Genomic DNA, 10,893 nt, shown 5'->3' on the forward strand with positions numbered 1-10,893 from the left:
TAGACAAAGTAAGAAATAAGCACAACAATTTTGTTCTGCTAAGCACATATTTTGGTGTGAGACATATGGAAGGAAGTGAAAAGAACTTTTGTTTTTTGTAATCTGATTGTGCTGTGTTCCAATCCTTGCTCTGATGGGCATCTTGAACAAGTGACAAACTCTCTGAGCCTGTTTCCTTACCATTAAGTTCAGATTAATGTATAACTCAATAGCGTCAAGTGACAAAGTATAATGAGAAGCCCCTGGCCTAATATCTTGATTTTCATAAACATTCAGCAAATACCAACTTGATACAGTAAACCTTTCCAGAACAATATTCCAAAATTAAACCAAAAATACTCTAAGCAGATTAAAATTGGATCAATTCGACATACCATATTTAGGAAATATTTCCATGAAATGATGGGAAATATTTCCATGAAATGATGGGAAATTTTTCAAAGAAAAACTTTGAGACCTGATTCCTCTAGATTTGTCTTGAAATGGAAGTAGAACTCAATGTTTTAAATACATCAATCTTAAGCCTCTTCCATTGTAAGTGTGTAGAATCTTTGGAAATGTAAAAGGTATAAATTTCTAATAGCATGTTAACTTATTTTTTCACATGGCAAGTACAAGATGCATTTCTAGAAAATAGGTGGGAATGTCAACACCAGGACTCCTTATGCAATGCTCTATACTCAAAAATACACCCAGAAAATGTTTCCACCACCAGGATCCCAAAGTGGATGCCAGATAATTGATTAGAGTGACCCATATTCTCTGTAAAATAAATTGGTAGAATAATTTAATATATACCTTTTATTAAATAGAATTATGAGGACATTGTCCTACAGGAGAAAATTTTAGCTGTATTAGCCCCTTAAATTATATGTCCTAAAGAAAAATAAAATACATAAAATAAGGTGGTTTTAGATTATTAACATCTGTAACTATGTAGCTACATTTTCATCCCTTTCCCTTTAAAGGGAAATATTGGCTAGTTGTCTTTCTAGGGAGACAAAGAGAAGGATATCCACCACTTTGTTTTGTTTCGTTGTTAATCTTATTCAGTGTTTAAACTGTGCAATTATATTTTCTATTGAGAATAAAAAACTTTTTTGTTTTCTTATCTTCATAAACTATTTTTAAAGTATTGACCTAGATCCAATAAACAACACTATAAGGAACTTATAGTTTAGTATCCTAAAGGGGATTAAAAAAATGTTTTGGAGGTAGGAAGGATTGGTTTCTAATCATAATGGACAGGGAGCAGGTGTTTTCAGATTCTATTTAACTGACATTGAAGGATGAATTAATGAAAGCATTTTAAGTGAAGAATACAGCCTAAATAAATACCTGGAGACAGATCACAATAATGTATCCAGGTAATGGAGAGTAGAACAAACCAAGGACTGGATTATTGGACAGAACTGAGATAGTTTGGTGAGATACCGGAAATTAGTGGAAAATGTGAGTGGGAAACAAGATTGGATCAACTACCCTGATACCTGTCCAATCTATAGGCTTCAGGGTATTTGTATAATCTCTAGGTGGAAAACTGCTACGTGATGGTTTTCAAAATAGGAAGGCAATAGCATTCTCAGATAATGTTCATTCCAATAATTATTGGTATATTTTGAAATAAAATTAGACATGGTTAGGGGAAATGGTAATTTAATTCAAATATGAAGCGACAACAATCAAGTTACCTACACTGAAGTCTCTACTTAATGGGTATATCAATTTATAAGTATTATTAAGTGCAAGAAAACTTGATCTACAGAGGTATTGGCATTTCATTCTGTTGATAGTTGATTTTACATGTGCTGATTCCTCTTAAATCTCAGTGAATCTGCTTCCAAGTATAGACATTGGTAGAACCATTTGTAAATACTTTCCTCACAAGAATATTGATATAGACAGTGATTTCCTGAACAAGCTAATCTACTCAAGGGATTGAGTTCCTTGAGGCCTTCAGGAGCACTATGATGAGTCCTCTAAGTCTAGTATTGGCTGGAAAAAGCTAGAATTTCTAAGATTATTTATCTGGAATACATTAGAATCAAAGAATTGGAATGCCTTTCTATCTTAGACAGCTCGGGCTCCTGTTACAGAATACCATAGACTTGATGGCTTAAATAACAAATATTTATTTTTCACAGTTCTGGAGGCTGGAATTCTGAGATCAGGGTGTCAGTATTCGTGGGTTCTTGATTAGGGCCTTCCTCTTGGTTAAAGAAAGCCGTCTTCTTACTATATCTTCACATATCTGGGAGAAAGATCTTGTATCTCTTCATCCCCTTTCAAGGTGATTAATCCCATCATGAGGACCCCACCTTCATGACCTAATCTAACGTTATTACCTCCTAAAGTCCCCATCTCCAAGTACCATCACATGGAGGATTAGAGTTTCACCATAATGAATTTTGAAGGATCATGTCCACTCATAGCAGCATCTTAGAGACCATATAGTTTAATTGATAAGAATTATATTTCTAATAAACTTTTAAAAATACATAGTCTTACAATTGGAATATTTTAACAGGAGAAGCTGAGACTTTAAAAGGTAACTGTACTTGTTTTAGGTTATACAGATTGTTAATGACAGAGTTAGGAGTAGGATCCCCATCTCCTGAGTCACAAAAATCATGGAAAATTTATGTTAGAGGCAATACCTATGTTTATAGCCTAACTGAATAGTACTTTGGGGTAAACACACTTACCTTAATGCAGTACACACACCTCAGGACCTAGCAACTTCACAGAAATTTATTTCTCATGTGTGATCCATTTTCTTTCTTTCCATCTTCTAACAATCATAATTATATACTTCATATTCTTAATGTAAATAGTTGAATCTGTTTCTGCTTTTAAGTCACTTTTCATTGCACAGCACCATTTGTTAATTATTTTTTCTATGTCCATAATCCTTAGTAAATGATCTCACAATCTGAATTTTAAAATATATAACAACAACAAACACATAGTGCTTATTTTATGACCAGGCACTGTTCTAAATGCTTTAGATACATTAACTTTCTTTATATTTACTCCTACCCTTGGAGATAAATAGCCTTCATTTGATAGAAGATAACACTGAATCAGATTCTCAGCATCCCACAGCCAGCGAGTGGTAGAGCTGGACGTAACCCCAGTGAGTCTGAAAGTAGTCTCTACATTATTACATTTTTGGTGTTATAGATGAAATAGATATGCAAAAATACACATTATGATACAAGTGTGTAACCAGTTAGCCAAACTTGCTTATCTGTATAATGAAAACATAGGCTAGAATGATACAATAGTTATTTGACGGAAGACACTCGTGTTCTAAGTTTAGTCTTTAATTTCAGCTTAAGGCAAAATATAAGGAGTTATTTTCTTCCTCTTAGAGAAAATTAATCCTAATTTAAGAAATAGTAGTACTATAACATATTTGTGAACAAACTTCAGATATGTAAACTATTGTGAGCATTAAAGATGTCGTTTGGAAGCTTTGATTAGAAAGAGACTTGCATGACAGGTTTAACCCTGTAACACACGTTGTTCAGTGCAACTGAATGTGAAATTTTGAGAATCAGCCACTTTAGTTATAGGGAAATTTCAATGTTAGAAAGTTAGTCTTTTACATGAAAAAAAAAAATCTAACTCAAGTCAATCCACTTAGTTCCACCACTGGGGCAAAACTGAACAAATTTAATCACTCTTATGTCTTAGCTAAAATTCACTGTCTTTCTTACAACCATTCTTTAATATGATGTGGTTTACAAATCCTTTTTGCCTCAGCCACAGTACACAAAATAGCTTCATATTATTATTCTTTCTCTATAAAAATAGTTTCCAGAGCTCTTCTTAATTCTCTAGATTTCTTCATATTTCAGTGTATTTTGAAGATCTGGTCTTCCTTGATGTGTGACTGCTTCATTTCTGTTAATGTAATATAAGCTAATTTTTTAAAGCTTCCTTAGCAACTAAGTCACGCTGTAGACTCAAAAATATCCTCAGAGCTTTATTGTTTGAACCCCATAAGCTTTGTTTTTCTTCTCTATATTTTTTGACTTTAATTTGCAATTTTGGGTTTGCATCCATTAATTTAATCCTATCATCCTACCTTTGCCCAAAATATCTGCATCCCAATTGTTGTGGTATTCTAAAGATTTAGATGGCCATCCTAGGAATGCATAATTTGTAAAACACAGTAAGTACAAAATATATATATTTAAGTTTTTGGTGAAAATATTGGATAAAGGTACACCTTTAATGGATGATACCTGAAGAAATTTTTTAAAGTGATTTACAGGATTCCATGGTGTTCACCTCTAGAACTAAATAGTTGCATGACGTACCATAGAGACACTTTTATATCCTATATGGTTTGCCTCAACTGTGATCCAGTAGTTAGAGATGCCCAAAGAAGCTAATATACCTTAAATGAAACAGTACATATAGATCTACTTTATTTCATAAAAGCAAAAATTAGTAAAGTTTCTTTAATTTATTTTGCCAATATTTATATTTCTTTTTAAGTTTTAAGCTAAATATTCAAAGTTTATTAACCTAAAAAAGAATGCAAGATTAAAGGGCATTTCTACTCAAAACAGAGTAATTGATTATTTAGATTTTGCTTAATTCAACTCAATTCAATTATTAAGCAATTCCTAATGTGGCAAAAGAGTGGCTGTATACCTCTCCCCAAAAATAGCATATATGAATCAAATACAGTGTAAAATAAAAAATTTCAAGAATATTAATCAGAAATGAACCCAAAACAAGTCCTTTTTAAAATTAAAGTCCTTTTTAAATACTTAGTTTATAGTAATTTTAATATTGCAAAAAGTGTTTGAAACCTCACAAAGAAATGGAAATAAATGTATTCTTTAAAGTCTTTTTTTTTTTTTCTTTTGGTAACTTAAAAATACTTGTTTAGTGGAATGGCAGGAAACATTTTAATTGCTTATTATATTTGAACTGTATTAATAAATTGTGCGTTCATGAAGTTTTGTGAACTGAGAGAGCAAGTGTGAAGGTAAGAAAGTGTTTAATTTTTTTAGGATTTTATAACGAGGGTCCATTTGGGGGCATCTGATGTTGGAAACTGAAAGATGATGTAATCCCATGAGGTCTCTGAGGCTTTTCAACAGAGGTCTTCGGATGCCCAGGGCGCCACCCTGCTAGAGGTAATGCATCAACTTTGTTTAATAAAAAGGACATAAAATATCCAGTAAAGGTTAAGAATTTTTTACTGTGTGGAACAAGATCTTAAGAAGAGACATTACCGTGGCCTGGCATTGAAAATATTGGCAGTCAGGCTGAAACCTGGCTTTTTTTTTTTTTTTTTTTTAATCGGGGGAGTGGATCATTACTTGTTGAGGACAGGTAGTTAAAAGTGAGGTATGAGCTACTTTCGGGCGCTCCCCCCACCCCCAATTTGTCCCCCCACGTTTGTGTGTGTGTGCAGGCGTGCTCTTTTTACTGTCAGAGAGTTACATGTCTCTTGACTAAAGTCGAAATCTGCCGCATTTTGTGATATGGATTAATTCTGATTGCCAACATGTGAAACAAAAAGGGCACTGTCCTTACCAAGGGACGGCTAGATGATCCATTTGCCAACATCAATATTTGGATGGAAAGCTTAAAATATGCTGTTTTTCCAAGGGTTAAACTTTAAAGGGGTGAAAGCACAACTGATGAAATGTTAGCATCAAATCGGTTAACCACTAACTCCTTTCCATATTCGTCGTCGAGGCTCTTTTAAGTTTCCATGAGAAGCGAAACTTCATTCTCTTTGCTCAGAATAGAGACTCCTCCACCTATGCGCGTTTAACCACAGAGTTGTGCTTGATTGTAAGGGACTTCGCCCACTTGGTTGAAGTGGAGAGCCGGTCCTCATTCCAGACGTCCCGCACGGCAGTCGCTCATGGCTCCCTCCAGGCCGGGAGCCAGGAGGGTGGTCCTTCACCGAGGTGCGCACCAAGCGGCGGTCCACCCAGGCAATGGGGTGCACCAATTTGCCTCCAAAAATTTGCTGCGCACACAACCTGTTCACAGTTCCTGATCAGAAAGGGCTAACGAGATGTCTGTCTACAGCTGTCGCTGGGCGAGGGCGCAGGCTTTGGGAAGTGGTTCAGCGCGATCGGGGACACCGCTTGCAGCCCTTGGTCCTGCACCCCTAGGAGGGGTGTCCCACAAGCTCGGCTTCCCTTTTGCGAGCCACAGAGAGCTTTTTGTTCCGAAACTCTCATTACGACAGATAGTATTTAAAACTCATCAAAATTCGCTTCAGAAATCTGTGTTGCTCGGGATAGGCAAGACAGGTTGGGAGGAAAAAAGGAGTGAATATTAATCTTTACCTTTCTCTAAAGTTCTTTGATGATTTTCGAAATAAAGGGGCTGGCGCTCTCTCCTCCCTCTTTTTTTCTCTCTGAATAATCCTTGATGTAATAAATGTGTTTGTGTTTTTCCTCTTTCTGTTGAACTTATAAAACACCATGACAGAGGATAAGCTAGATTTTGAGACGTTTTCATGGCCACAATGAGATGCATTCTAAGCTCAACACCTTGGGGTCCAAACCCTAGCCTCTTGTCCTGATATAAAAGGTATCAATGGGCACGGAAGGGGCACAGTAGGTGGAGAACTTACGGGAGGCCAATCTACTTCACTCCTTCGACTCTCTTTGATTTTGTATATTGGCTATACTCTGGTCGGGTTTGATTAATGACCACGGACTTCACATTTACGTTGCATAATTCCAGTCCAAAGGAGAAATATCCATGATTTTGTCTCAGTTATCTTTACTGAGATTTTTCTTTAAGGAAGTCTTTCCCTGAAATGGGAAAGCTCAAGGAGTGAATACACACGCACATCTTTTTGAAAATAAGCAGCCCTGTCTTTCAGACATACCTAGTAACTCAGCAGGAAAAAAAATGTATTTAAATATATCGAGTAGAAGTTTAACAATTCACTTATCAAACAAAATAGTGGAAAAACGTTTTAGAGACATGATTAATAGTTTAATAGTGAAATACCAGTCTATGAATTGAATACAGTTTAACTTACTTATGCACTTCTATATGTGTCATAGAGGAAGTCTAGCGTTAACGGTCTTTATTATGTTCAGAACTTCCTGGAAAAATGACGACAGCCATAGAAAGAAATAAAGGTGACTAGATTATTGCAGATAAATTATTTCTAAAGTTTGGAATAAAATACATTTTTATAGTAAAAGCAAACAATGTCTATTGTAATGTGCACACATATGCTAGATAAATCAAGATATTTGCACCAACGTCAAGGAGTCATACTGTATTTTTACATTTAAATTGGATCCTTTAGGAGAACAGAAGTTTATTTCTCTCTCTTTTAAGAAAACGCAACTGTGTGAAAAACTATTATTGAAACACATTGGTATTCAGAAACAAGTATCACTTTTTGAAAAACCAGAAGTTTATGAAACACCAAAACATTTAATAATATTATTACAATAAGTGTAAAAATTTAATTCATCATACTGGACAGCTTTGCAGCAGCATACTTTAAAGACTTACAATATTGATTAACATCTGTGTAATTTTTTTTAAAGGCAGAAACTTCAAAAATGTCACAAAGTTACACTTTTGTCTGTAGGTGTGTTTTCTGGAGTAGATGATGGTGGATTGGGCATATATTTTAAAGAAAAGCCTAAATATTTCTTTGTGTGTCCAAATATTTTTATTTTGATGAAAACCTCTTGAGCTGCTTTGATGCAAAATATATTTCAGTATCTGTTATGTCTGCAGAGCTGTGGGAAGGCTGAAGATGAAGGCAGGGAGGGAAAACAGCAGTAGAGCACACAAAAACACGAGGCCACCTGGCATCTTGCCATGCTACATGACATTCAATTATTTTAGTACTTTTTCATGAAAGTTTCTCTCCACCAGCTCCTCCCCTCTTCAGACCATTGCTCTTCTACATTTGGCATAGTTCGCCTGATTCAGCACACATTTTTTTCCTTGCTCTACTTACAATAAGCCTCAAACTCTCACTGCAAAAAGGAAGTGCTAAGACTAAAATCCTAGCAATCCTATCTTGACATTCCCACTATTAGTATGTAAGTGTGACATTTCTCTCAATAAGTCGAAATCAGAAGAAACTAGAGTGGTCTATACATTTATTCTACCACTGCTTTAATGCTGCATATGTAAATATTTTTTTCATTTCCCAAAACATATTTTCAAAGGGATGACTGGCTTTAAAAGCAGCTTTTAGTCTGTGAGGTTTTTTTTTTCTTTTTTAGTAAAATGAGTCAAGATGCCTTAACCTGCGAATCCTTTATCTGAATTTTACTTTCTAATAAAGCACTACTTTGGGGGTGGGGGAGGTTCAAATACTCATTTCAATGGACTTTCTAATAATTTTAACTTCTTTGATTATTTTAATTCTAGGCTCTAAATGGGAACTAAAAAAAAATACTTTAAAAAATATCCCAAATCACTGTTTGGGAGAGCTGCCACCTAACAACAACAACAAACTGGTCGCAGGAATAATATTAGATGTCACTTCAAATGGTAGCATCAGTCATCTTTATCTTCACAAAATAGCTTCCCCCTCTCTGTTAGGATCCCATGGTGCCAGAGGAATGATCTAGTTTGCTCCAACACATCTCAATTACTAGAGGAGAAAGTTTTTCAGAGAGGCTGAGACTTGAATCTGTAATAGCCTTGTTAACCCTCATTATTCCTCCTGATCCCCGCCCTACACCTCACCTGCAGGCACTGCTCCTCATCCCCATCAAGAAGATGTGAAGAAGCATCAATACGCAGTGAAGATCCAAAAGTGCTGAAATCCTAGGATGTCCTAAATTCTGTTAGGTTTTAAAAGAAATCAATTACTCCCCACCTCTGTTGCTCTCCTACCCCCTCTCTCACCCCACCACTTCCTGCAAGTGTTAGTGCCCATCCAGAAAGTTCAGATCTGAAGGAAGCAAATCAGAAAAGGATGCACAGCAGCTTATTCTAGTTAGATATCTTGACTGACATAAAAGAAGGAAAGCTGAATCCTGGGTTTATATCCTGAATATGGAAAAAGATGAACAATACTCTCAAAGGCAAAATAAGTGGGTAAAGAAGAAAACTGATGCCTGGGGTTGATGGGCTGAGGCCCCAGGAGATAAAACCCCAACTAGAACCTGACCTAATAAACTGGATCATATATATATATATATATATATATATGTATGTATATGTATGTGTGTGTGTGTATATATATATATATATATATATATATATATATATATATATAGTGAGCTGATTACCCCTCAGAACACACTTGCCCCTGAGGCCTGGGCCAAGCTGACTTGCTGGAATTGAGGAGGACTTTTAAAAGCTGTGGTGGTAGGAGCCAAGCTGGATCTGGACGACTGAAAGCATTTATCAAAGTACTGTGGCCAGTTTCCAAGAAGGCTATCCTCAAAGCATTGGTGGAAAAAGCCCAGGTAGATCTCAGGGAAAGTGAGACCATCTCCAATGTAATTTCTTCTCCCTTCTTGTGACTTTTAGAAATTATTGAATTATTATTGTTTTGATTAGTATTATTTTCAATGTATTATTAATGCCCCTATCTCTAGAGCTGTGTCATAACCATAAACTCAATCTCAACCTCTCAAAATTCATGTAATGCAGCTGTTGGCAACCAAATACCCAGCTTCTTGCCAAAAACTGCAGATTAAACATTCGTTAAGGGAGTTTGCCATTAGCTGTTTCCTCTGTTATGGGCACATGTGGTTACATGTCACAAAACACACGGGATTCTGTGTAGTATATTTGCGTTTCCAGGAAGCTCCAGGGATATTATGTTGGTTTGGTGACACCTTACACCCCACCCCTTCAACCATTACCATCAAAAGTGAGTTTTGGTAATGGGGCAGAAACGGGTTTACTAGACAGCTCTTGTCCTCGGCTACGCTGTACTTTTCTCTATGAGTTGGACCTTTATTGGCATACAAGTATCCTAGAACTTGTATCACATGTCTTTCATTTAAAAGACACCTAATGTTTTTCCGGAAATTTAGGGCTTTTAAGACATATATTTATAAACAAGCTGACAGAGCTCTACAAGATAACTTGGTTGATAACTAGTTTGTATATTTCCTCAAGTCAGCAATAGGTGTTGTTCTTGCTGCTGTGAATTTTTGTAAAACATATTAAACGACCATTTTCTTATCTTTCCTGTGTTTAGTAGAGAAAGTCAGACTTTCAGGATACCTGAAGATAAGAAGGTACCGAAGGGGATAGGAAAGAATCGAAAATGGCTAACCCAACAGGAGTGAGTGAATAACGCAACACTCAATGTTTCCACAAGGCTGCCCGGGAGCCCGCTAGAAAGTGTCCAAAGAACGCAGAGCTGAGGCTACTGCTCACGCAAGGTCGGGATGCTACAGGACACTTTAAGAAGAGCGTTTCAATGGCTTCTTCCGACACCTCACTCTCTCCCCCTGGGCCTGACCTCAGCATGCCAGGTTGTCTGGTTTGGAGTTCCTGCGGCCCGACTCAGCCTGGCTTCCTGCTGAAGCTCAGTCCCTAGTGCTTTTCTTTGACCTTGCTCCCCTGAAATTTAACAATCTGCAGTTGGTTCTTGCAGCACTGCTCTGGAGAGAGTAATAATAATACAGCAGAAGCTAGTTAGTCCCAGGAATAGTGTCCACTTGCCTGAATCTGAGTGCGCGCTCAAGGCCACACTGAGCGCTGCGCCACGTGAACTAAGCTTGTGCGCCTCCTTGGGAGAACAGTCTGGGTTGGACTCTGGCCGGGCGAGCAAGGCTGCTGCTGCCAGCTGATCTGCTCGGGATCCGCCGGTCGGATCTGGGTGCTTAAGGCCGACCCTGCCTTTCGCGCAACGCTAAGGAGCAGTTCCGGGGTGCACAGCCCTCCCTGATT

This window comes from Pan troglodytes, chromosome 10 (genome assembly GCF_028858775.2).
Source record: "Pan troglodytes isolate AG18354 chromosome 10, NHGRI_mPanTro3-v2.0_pri, whole genome shotgun sequence".
Lineage (NCBI taxonomy): Eukaryota > Metazoa > Chordata > Mammalia > Primates > Hominidae > Pan > Pan troglodytes.